This window comes from Solanum pennellii, chromosome 1, assembly GCF_001406875.1.
Source record: "Solanum pennellii chromosome 1, SPENNV200".
In the NCBI taxonomy this organism is placed as follows: Eukaryota; Viridiplantae; Streptophyta; class Magnoliopsida; order Solanales; family Solanaceae; genus Solanum; species Solanum pennellii.
The window spans coordinates 55,892,998-55,905,098 of record NC_028637.1 but is presented as its reverse complement, the minus strand read 5'-3'; the positions used below and the strand labels follow the sequence as shown (position 1 = coordinate 55,905,098).

Below are 12,101 nucleotides of genomic sequence, written 5' to 3'. Positions count from 1 at the left end.
GAAGAGGTTTCGGTTGAGATCCTAGATCGCCAAGTCAAGAAGTTGAGAAACAAGGAGGTTGCCTCTGTAAAAGTTCTATGGAGAAACAATCTTGTTGAGGGTGCAACATGGGAGGCTGAAGTCGACATGAAGTCCCGCTACCCTCATCTCTTTACTCCTTAAGTTTAGACATTCATCTTAATTGAGAAATTAATGCATGATCATGAAATCGGCTTGTTTTGTAAATAGGTGCATGTTTGGTAAAAGTTGTACCAACTAGAGTTTTAAGAAGATCTCTTCATACACTATTCTTTCACCTATGTCAAACATGTACGAATATGTTTTAGTGAGATTTTGTTGTTTTTGCTTTTGCTATCTTGAGAAGAACGATAGCATGGTAACTCTTTGATGCATTTTGAGCTTATGATAAGATTGAGAAGTAAATCCCTCACTATGTGTTATGAATATGGAGCTCTTATTTGTGGTGTATCATGAATTGAGTACTATGTGTAATGTGATGGTATGTGTTGTGAGGAGATGTGATATACTCCTTTGAACTTTGACTCGTTATAATTTTATGTTGTTGATTTGTTGTGCTGCTAGTATTGAGTCTTTTCCTACCCTCCAAAAGGTTTTAGTGTCATTCGGGGACGAATATTCCTAAGGGGGGGGATAATGAAACACTCCGGAAATGTCATTACATAGTATAGAGCTTAATCTACTAAATAATGTTTAAAATGATGTTTCCAGATCAATATTAATGTAATAAACCCATTTGGAAAAGGTTAGAGCCAAAACGACTAAGAAAGACCTTGACGTCCGGAAGCTAGCTAATTTGAACTAGTTTACGTCCCCGTGTTTGGTGATAGTTTAGTGGTGTCAAATGATGTCCAAACCTTGTAATTATACCTTGGATAGGTAGTATGTAGTACAAAGGGTCCAAAATTTCGGTAACGACACCCCAAGGACCACAAGAAGGGTCCTTAGGGAGGACCCAAACATGTATGGGCAGGCTGCCTCGTAGCCTGCGAGCAGGCCAGATGTCGAGGTGTGGTGCGCGACGCGCAAGGAACACGAGGTGTTCTGACTCAAGATTTGAGAGGCTGCCTCGAGACGCAAGGCTGAAACGCACCTCACTTCCTCAACTCAAAATTCAATAAAATGACGGGATTTGGCCCCGCGATGCGCAGCTACTTCCCAGAATTGTTAAAGTTGTATTTTTGGTAATTTAACCTATTAAAAAGATCCATTTAAGTGGAAGGTCTGTTGGGTAATTCATAGGAAGACTATATATTGATGTTACATCAGTTTTAGACTACTTTTACACGTCCAAACCAGATCAAACGAAATTTCTCTCATTCTTTCAAGAACACTCTCTTCTCCAAACTCCATTGAAGAACAAGAAGAGATTAAGGAAGAAGACAAAGACCTCAAGCTTTTCGTCCAAATTTCATGGATTATTCATCTATAAGGTATGAGTTTTTTACTCTTGGGATTCCTTTATCCAAGAGGTCCTTTCAAGATAAATTTTCAAGTACTTCAAACGCTAGGGTTTTTATTCTACAAAACAGGTTTTTCTTCCTAACCTAGGTTAATGATTTTCAATGAAAAGTAACTATTTTCTATGGTCTATTTCACACTAATTGATAAGTATGTGGTTAGTTACGATTGAATTTTGTGTGAAGCATGTTCTTATCCAGATGATGGTTTCATATGGTTGTTTCTACTACTTGTTGACACGTAAACGTAGGGATTGAAATTAAGACTAGAATTAACTCTTAAATGACCCTCTCCCTTATACTATATTATGCATTTATCTTGTATATGATTTGATGTGTTGTTTCTGATTATGCTATTAAGTATTTCACTAAGTATAGTTATGAATATTGTAAGATGAATATGGTTATTGGAAGCAAGAGGTAAGTCTTCTAAGTGTGATTACTACCCAATGTTTATATTAGCATATAAATTATGATACTAAGTTACGAAAAGTATGTAAGATGTTGCTATGAGAATATGCTGGGATATGAACAGGTAAATTGTGAGATCATGATAAGAATACGAAAAATGCAAGATTATGATATCATATTGTATGCTTTACACAAGGTGATTATGTTATGTTAATCTCACATATGAAGGGATATGATGAAAGGAAATTCTCATCTAATCTTAAAGAGCTCATGATAATGTTTATACAAGGATTTGATCTCCTATGACCTATGATAAGCTTATGATAAAAGATAACTTAAAGGTTTTTCAAGAAAGGGACTTAAGTTAAGCACCGATAAACTAGATACAAGAGTTGTCCCTTCTCTAGTTGGAAGGTAGGTTCACAATGACTCTCATAAGATTGAGGCTGCCATGTAATGTTGAACTATGGGTCTCTAATACATCTCCTACTCTTGAACTATGTTGCCACCATAGAATACTAGCTAGTCGATCAACCTAGAAAGCTATGTCATGTTAGGTTCTACTTTGGCCGGTAGACCACCTTCTTTCTCTGTGGGGTTTTATGACACCGAATTCCACTTTTAGCTCACATGGTCTATGTAAGTTAAGGCAAATGTTCCCTCATGTAAAATAAAAGACAAGTGAATGGATGTTGACTAGGGCGACTTGAGGAGTCTACTTAGTATAGGTAGGTGTATGGGACTCTACCTAGACATTGCACAAGTTGACTCTAAAGGATGTCCTAGGAGATTGTTCTTATGTAATATGATAAAATGAAAGATATATATTTATGATACATGATGTTAAACGTATATGATTTTTTTCTTTAAGATGAATATGTTATTGGGTTATATTAATAAATGAAGTGATGACTACTTATGTTACAAGTTATATGAAGCAAAGCTTTAGTCATGGTCTCCTATCTTATCTACTTGGTTGTGTGGGGTTATGGGGCTTCACATAACCATTGCACTTGTAGGTTGGGGATGGGTTCATTGGTAAGTGTTTTGTATGTTACGTTATATGATCTATTAAATATGAAAAGTTAACATGACTATGATAATATGTCTTTAGTTATGATAATGCTTTATGTTGATGGAATCCTTGACTTGTATATGTTCAATGGTATGTGCATTAAAGACATTTACATGACTTAGCACATTTTCTAAACATATGATAAATGATTCTTTTTCATGCATGTCCTTAAGTGTTATGTGCATATACCCATACTTAGTAAACATGGCATACTAACCCCATCACTTTATATTACTACAAATGTAGGTTCCGGCTACTGAAGTTTAAGGAGGTCAATTTGAAGAAGCTTGGAACTCTTTCTCCATGTCTTGATATGTCCTCATTTTTGGGACACTATTATTTATATTCCATCTTACGAAGACCTCAGTGGATATTATGAATATCCTATTTTCCATCATGTTCTTTCGATTTTTTTGTATCAAGGCCTATATGGCAGATTGACTATGTATTGTCTAAGTCCAGATTTGCACTCCATAGATGGTCTTATGTATATGAATGGAAAGTTTGAAGTCTAAGTATACTTCAAGTAGAATGTAAAAGTTTTAAATTTTCCGCAATTTTTACTGATCACATGTTATGGCGAATGCTAAGGGCTTGTCTGAGTCCTTTGAGAGGATGAAGACGCCGGTTTAATCTGGGGTATGCTCTCAGGGTGTATCTACTTGGGCTCTTCATGTAATAGGTAGATTACTTGATTGTGAGATTAATAACTTTTTCTCACATTGGTTGTAACTGGTTTTCACTTTTGCTTGAGAAGATTAGTGAAGATGGTTGTAAATATTATGCAACAAGATCGTGGTTTTACTCCCTTGAGCAAGGAGGTTCCCATGTACCTGCCTGTGTTGTGTTCTCCATATTTTTTAATCTTCTACACTATTTTTACTGTGTCAAGAGACCTAGTCCGTTGACTGGTAGTGGACGCACATATTCTAACAGTTATGTCTTCCTATTTTTCTACAACCAATGGTTAATGCCACCAAAGTATTATGTGAAGATGAAACAGTCTCATTCAGAACCTTTTTATGTCTACTAGAAAGCACCTTAGATATGATCTTTTAAATGCCTCACACTACATTAATATGACTATAGTCCCCAAAGTGCGTAGCTCCCTCCCGTTTAGGAGTAATGACAATGAATGTAGCATTTAACCTCCTGTTGAACTCCCCTCTTTGGTGAAACTCATCGATGGTCTCCATAATATTGCTCTTAACTCTACCCCAACAATGTTGGAAGAAAGCCAAAGTAAATCCATCAGCGCCCGAGGCCTTCCATTATACTACGTAGTTGTGTTAATAGTCGCATCCTCATGTGCCCAATAAATGAAATAATGAGGTTTAAGTGGTAATATCAACAATATTTAACAGCAGCAACTACTCATATTGAAATATGACGTTTTACGCAACAAAGCAACAGCCCACCTAAAGGTGATCAAGGTATCAACTTGGAAATGGAAATTTCATCAGCATTTCAAGAGAAGGCTAGAATATTACCCCATTAAGTGAGTCACGGAATCTCGTTGCTGTCTTTGCTTCAGAGCTTGTCACAGGACTTGTCTGCTTTCTGTTGGATCATTAACAGCAAGAAAGACTGATACTTCCTTGTTGAAAGGTGTATTTACACCCTTTTTACTAACTGGAGATTTATCAGAGGCACCATCATAGGATTGACTTATTGTTTCAAACTATTCCTTTTTAACATTCTGACCTTTTTCACGATAATCTATGCTGAAATCAGTTATCAGTTTCGAGAGACTTTTAGAAAGCTGCTCTGCTACTGATAGCTGTGTATTCATTCTATTACGTAAATTGTGTAAGGAAAGGAAATTCCTAAAATGCAACTAGCTCGAATGTTCACTAAAGATGGAAAAAAAGTTCTTGTATAGAGGGAATGAAGGATGGAAAAGCAATCTTATTATTCTCGGGAAAAGAATCCAGGAAGCAATACATGCAATGATAGTGAAGTGAGAGTAAAAAATAGACAATTATAACTAAGATAAACCTATTTGTGTATCGAAAGAGAGCGGGAAAAACCCAATACCTAGGTTGTCAAGGCATACCCTGGAAACCTCTTTTACTTTTTTGTATCCCATCAGCATGACCAAACTTATTCAACTTGAGAGTGTTAAAATAATGTCACTCCAATTCAATCATCTAGTTTGTTAAGCTCTACAAAAAAGAGAAAATTCAAGTGATGAGGAAAACATTAGGAAGGAAAGGAACAAAAGAATTAACATTGATCAATTTTATGGCACCTTATTAACTTCGTTTACATGTTGTCTCTTTAACTCAAGTTCAGAAGATAATTTTTGGCGATTCAAGAGATCACTATACTGTTCATAAGTAGCTTGCTTAAATATTCCTTCCATGTACTTTCCTCGCCAAAACTGGAAATAAAAGAAGACAGAGGATACATCATAATGATGAAATCAACAATAATAACTATGCCTCAATAAGTTGAAATCGGCTATATGAATCCCTAATTCTTCGTTTGAGGTCATTTGATACCATCATCATACTGAAAATAATTTTATCCTATAGAAAATCTAGTAATAAGATGATTTATCAGAAATATCAGCTCTTGTGGAAATGAAATTTAAATATAGCACATATAAATATGAAACAAAAAAATATTAGTTCTTTATCAAGTCTAAAACCTATACACAACCATTACTTATATGGTTACTAAATTAACCAGGTAATCACAAGTAGCTTTCCCCCCCCAAATAAATAGTGATTATACAATTGTTATATGTTTTTTAAGCTCGAATATCCCAAAAGATAGGCAACTAGAGACATAAATTTAAGAGAGACGAAGCAGGGAGCTTGGGAAATAATTTTTGTCCTCTGAACATATCCCTTGTGCTTCCCGATGTACATTTTGAAGCTGATGTAGCAAAGAATTATAATTTCATAAGATAATATCTTTCGAACCTGTTTGGATTGGCTTGGTCAAACTTATTTTTGAGTCATTTTTATCTTTTTAAAGTGTTTGACGAAGTTAAAAATTACTTAAAATAAGTTAGAATGACTTAAAAAATGTTTAAATCCAAAAGTAGGTGTCGTCCTACTTTATTTTTAATACTTAAAAGTCATTTAAGTTTGACTTTTATTTTTTGACTTAAAAGTTACTTTTTAAAAACCAATTCAAATGGGTCTTAGTGATTTGGCATTGGCAAATGATAACGCTCAAACTTACTTCTCAAATAAGAAATAAAGCGGTCATATCAAGTAAAGAACCCAACTAATGAGGTTGGGATCGTTCCCACGAGGAAAATAATTCAGACTTAACTTCAATCTATTATTACTATTATTTAGTCAATTATTTTCTTAGAAACAAAGACAATAAAAGGGGGGTTTTTATTGCTAAATTAATGAAAATAAATAGCGAAATTAAAGGACACAACAAACATATTCAAATGTTGGAGTTTAATCAATTAATAAAAGTAACTAGGGTTTACGTGTTCCCCACAGGTCCCTAACTTGATAATTCTAACTGTAACAATTCTTTCCTAGTATCTTGCATGCAAAGTGATAAGTTATGTATTTCTAAATCCTTGGTCCAGCATCTATAAAATTTCACTCCGCAGCTTGGTCCGGCTACGTGTGTTGCTATACTAATTCTTACCTTTACTTCATATTAAGCATCGTATTCGATATTTGACTAAGTTATTACCTCATACCAATCAATACTAGCCTATTAGATATTACACACTAAATCTATGTTGATATTTCTTTTCCTATTATCTACCTCCTTTGTCCGGCAAGTAACATTAAGGCGAGTTCTAACGTTGGCCATCCGTTAAAAAGACTTCTAAGCGAAAGATTTATCAATACATGCAAGACACTGTTCTAGAATTGTTATTTTAGTTAGATTTTATCTTATTATTCACCCATGGTTCCCACAACCCTAGTTATGGAGTTTAGTTACCCATAGTCATAATCACAATATTCATATATATAATATAAGAGTTCATGAACTTACTTCAATGAGAAAGAATAAAGTCCAGAAATTTACTTGATTAATCGACAAAATCACCAATAATAAAATCCAGAGAAAAGTGTACAATCCAAAGTCTAATATCCAAATTAATCTACTAACAAAGAATATGACATAAAAGTGTTTTTCCAATAAAGAGTCTAACCCCAAAAACAAGGTTTTTCAAACTATTTATAAAAAACAAAACCCTAAACAAAGGAGGACTCTATTTACTGAAAATCTGTCAAAAGGCCGCTGGGTGAACGGACCTCGCGACGGGTCGTCGTGGTCACGATGGGCCGTCATGGACTCCGTCGTCCCATACTTTGCAAATTCTTCTTCTGCTCTCTTAATTACCCTCAACGGCAGGTATGACGGATCTTCAGAAGCACAACGGTCCGTCGAGGGTCTTCGTTCCATAACACTTAAGCTCTTTGGTATATGGGTACTGGTACTACTTCTCTGATCATCACAACGAACCTGCAGAACGGACTGTCATGGCTACGACGGTCCGTCACGCACTTCGTAACCCCATACTTGGTCAGACTTCCCCATCTTCCTTCAGTATCTTAACTACGAAGCCACTTACGGACAGTCACAGGCACGACGGACCGTCACAAGCTCCGTAGGTGGTACTTTTCTGTATTTCATACTCAAAAACTTCCGCGTTGATCTTTAGACAAATTTCCTGCAAATAAAGAGAAACTTACATAAATATTATTACAAAAAGGCTTTTGGACGCACACTAAACTTAATGAAAGAGCATTAAAAATATCGTGAAACCACGGTATATCAACACCTTCAACTTATATTCGTTGTTTGTCCTCAAGCGATGCACTATGACTCACTACAAAATCTTTGTAAAATAGTATCCATGTTTTTATCTTTCACAATCTTTTGGCTATCAATCCCGATCAGTCTCATCATATTTATGCATGTTATCACTATTAGGCTTGAATTATGTGGAATCAGACCATGACAGAGACTCACCACTGACTAACTCCTATCCTCTTCAATTTTTCACCGAGGTGCTAATATTTCCGGTATTGCAGCTAGTGTCCTCACTTCAAAAAAACATCCTCATTTTTTCACACAATGATTTAAGTTTGAGTATAAGGATAAATTTTCAACACTCACTCTCCGATCAAATTCACAACTCATTCATACATATTGCCATAAGATTGCCCTTATTTTCACTGCTTTAAGTTCGCTATACAACTTTTAGGATCATGATAGGACTTTCTTAGCTTGTAACATAGGCTCAGGGTCAGGTAGGGTATATTTAGGTATACTTTAGTAACTTTTTTCCCTCCTTGACAAATCGGCTAAACATACCTCTTTTCATCATTTTATTTTGCCCAGTTTCTCATATTCTTTCACCTTGCTATTTTCCCCTCTTTCTTGCTTGTATAAGTGACTCTCTTCTTTTCTTGCTTGTATTTATTGTATTTTTTTATTTGACTCTTGTTTCAACTGATTCTTGAGTCATTTTACTTTTGTTCTTTCTCTCTCTTTGTTCTTTCAACCCCTCTTTCCTGAGAATTCCTCATAAAAACCACCCTCAACTCATGGCTTTGCCATGAGTCAAAGTACACAATACCCAAAGTTGGGTCAGGGCCATAAAAAGGTTGTTTACTGCATTAGCCACCCTCAACTTATGCTTTTGGCATAAGCTGAGGTGCACATGTCCAAGAAGGGACCAGGGGCAACACATTATTTCCAGAATAGATCAGTTGAGGTGAAAAAGAAAGGTCGAGTTTAAGCTCAAATCATCTGGATCAAAGAAGGATTCATTTCATTTGGTTTTTTAGTTAGGCTAAAAATGGGCTATATTGAACAAGGGCCTATGATTCTTTCCTAATTGTCTATTACAGCTTACTTTTAGCATGACTAACCAGGAAAGTTCTAGATCAGTACAAATAGTGGACTATTCAAATCTTCCTCACACTCACTTGACATCTCATTACTCTACCAGATTATCAGACACCTAGTTCAAATTTTAGACTTAGGATCATGCAGTGGTGTATCTCTTTGTCATGCTTAGAGCCACACATTTATCATTTACTATGCCTAGTCATGCATCATTTTCATTTCATCAGGATATCATTTTAGCCATCTTGATTCAGAGTTAAACTATGTACACAAGATATAGACATGCCGGTTCAACAGTAAAAATAATCAGTTTCATGGGGAAAAAGAACACAGGCAAGAAAACCCCAAAAGAGGATAGTGAATTGGGATACTCAGATTCACCCTAGCACTCACTTTCCATTTACCCCACCCCCAACAAAAGACATGCAATTGTCCCCAATGCAAAAAAAAATTAAAATACGAGAGTGGTAGGTGAAGCAAACCTGGGGCGCAAAGCGCCGACGATCAGCAAGCTGGTGGATCCGGTTTCCCAGAACCCACTACCTCTGTAATCAAGACCCCCTCAGTAGTGTCCTCATAAGCAACGATACTATCAACAGTGCCTCCCGCTATCGCCACATCTCTGGAGCTAGATTCCCCAGCAACTCACTCTACACCCCTCATCCAACGCCCCTCCTCATCAGCAAGCGAGGCTCTCCTCGCAGCCTCTATATCACGACGCTCCTTCTTTCGTTCTCTAGCCTCATCCTCTTCTCGACCCTTATGCATCTTGGCATGCTCTCGAGGGGGATGTGGTGGAATCTCAGAAGTGGCGAATAAGGCCGCCATCACTGTGTCCTCAGCACGCTCTGCAGAAGTGGCCTCAAACTCAGGCACCCTAGCCTCTAGGATTATATCAATGTCTGCTCAAAGACTCTCGACCGCAACCTGAAGGGTCTACACATCCACCTGAGGGGCTGGCCGGGCTAGCACCCGTAACTCAAAAGCGTCCAAGCGCTAATGAACTTCAGCGATCTTCCGCTTTGCGTGCTGGACCATTTTCCGCTCCAAGCGCTCTTGTGCCTTAGCAATAGGCCTCTGCATCCAAGTGTAGACATCTGTGCCTCTAGCTTCTTGACCGTAGCTAGCGAGACCAGAGCGGGGAAAGGGGCTGAGCGAGAGGAGCTCGGGCAGTGCTACTACCCAGGATAGACTCGACCGGGGTAGCGTTAGTGGTTTCAGAAACAACCTTCGTAGCCGTGCGAGCCTATGCTACCGTATCAGCCTGATTGTCACCATGTGGAGGGAACTCTGAACAGGGCCCTCTGCGTGGAGCCAACTCATTAGCCTCATCCCTGATGAGGCCGATATCAACAGTGCCCAGCGGAGTCTTAAGCTGATTAATGTGCCAGATGGGCACACCTGCGGACCTGCATAAAGAAAATATCATGCAAGGAAAAGGGTAAGTATTTGTGACCTTAAAAGCCATCTCATGCATGATCGCCTGTAGAAGCCAAGCAAAGTCCACCTCAAACCCGGCTATCATCGCCGCCATCAGAACAGCACGATCTCATGTGACTATATTATCTGCGGCTGTGGGGGAAAGGCAGTGGCGGACAATCAACCATTAGAACTTCGCCGTGAAGGTTAGGTTAGCCTTCTTGATGGCTCCCTTCGGCTAGGTTACCCAGTCGGCACCCTCTCCATCAACAGACAAGTGCAGGGCCATCCACCTCTTGGTAGTCTCTCTCAACGATGGCTCATGCAAGAATTGGCCATCTTTGACAATTTGCCATCGGTAGTCGAACTCGGCGGTGAGAGGGGTCCGGTTGGCATCAACATCCTCACTGTATAGATACCGGCGGATGGCAGGCAAGGAGATATGAACCTGAATGCCACGTACTCGGACATGCTCAAGTGGGGACTATTTGGCGGGGGCAGCCCGCCTATCAATCTGTGATCTGAGAGTATCCACGTAGGAGGTGTAGAACTCTCGAACCAACTCATCACTATAACGGCCCAAAGAACGCGCTGTCCACTCCAGTCGGTGTCAGGTGAAGAGATAATGGATCTCTAGCATAGTAGGGAGACTTTTTGTAAGGACCCACTGCTCCAATGTAAGGGTCCATGTCATGACTCCTTCATCATTCAGAAACTTTGTGTCTGAATAAACTTGATACTGCCCGTCGACACACCACCGGTTGGGATGGTCAGAAACTGGGGTGAGAGCACGAGTCGGTGAGCCGGGTGTGGATTAAGAACTGTCAGCCTCATCACACAAGGCAGACTGTGCAGCTGTGACGGGTGCAGGGACTTCAGCAGACCCAGAGGCTTCCTCCGATCACGAAATTCCTAAGGAGCAAGACGCTCCTTCTTCATGAGTAGCTAACCCAGAAGGTGTGTCGGTCATCGTGCGCTCCTCATCAGACTGGGTGGCAGTGACTACGCTGGACGCCACCTTTTTGGGTGTAGCTCTAGCAACACGTGCAACTCGGGATGGAGTGGCAGTGCCTGGGGCGCACATACTCGGGGTCACACTCATCATCTGAGACAATGACCAGGCGGGCAGACGGGGCGATAGACTTTGATCACCCCCGTGCGTAAACTCGATCTTGTTTTGGTGCCATTAGAGATAATACCTGTAAGGAATCAATATTAGTACTAGAAGGATCAAACAAGACAAGCGAAAACAACACAAAATAAATAAAAGTGTCAAGATGTAATGCCATTTCTATTGTAACAGCGAAACACGACGGACCAAGTGGCTCGTCGTGAGTACGACGGACCGTCATGTCTTACTTAAAACTATTTTTATGTGGAGAACCCTGAAGGAAAGTCTCTGGCAGTTATGATGGATAAGCAGGATGGACCGTCGTGATGATGACGGTCCGTCGTCGTTGTCCATCGTGGGACACTTAGAACAAGTATGGGGAGCCTTAGGAGAGGGGTCTCTGACCTTCATGACGGTTTGTGCAGGCTGGACCATCGAGGGTATGACGGTCCGTCGTAGGTGTCCGTAAGAGGACACTTTGAAAAAGTATGGAGACCCTTAGGAAAGAGGTCTCTGACCGTCATGACGGTTATGCAGGATAGACCGTCGCGGGTATGACGGTGCATCGTAGATGTCCGTAAGAGGACACTTGGAAAAAGTTGGAGACCCTTAGGAACAGGGTCTCTGACAACCAGAACGGTTGTGCAGGACGGACTGTCGAGGGTATGACGATCTGTCGTATATGTCCGTAAGAGGACACTTAGAAAAAGTGAGAGACCCTTAGGAATAGGGCCTCTGACAAGAAAAACGGTTTTGCAGG

General features: G+C 39.4%; 1 pseudogene; it reads right to left on the bottom strand.

The window, feature by feature from the left end:
* Positions 1-4,321: 4,321 nt before the first annotated feature.
* Positions 4,322-5,329, bottom strand: LOC107031986 (annotated as a pseudogene).
* Positions 5,330-12,101: the final 6,772 nt, after the last annotated feature.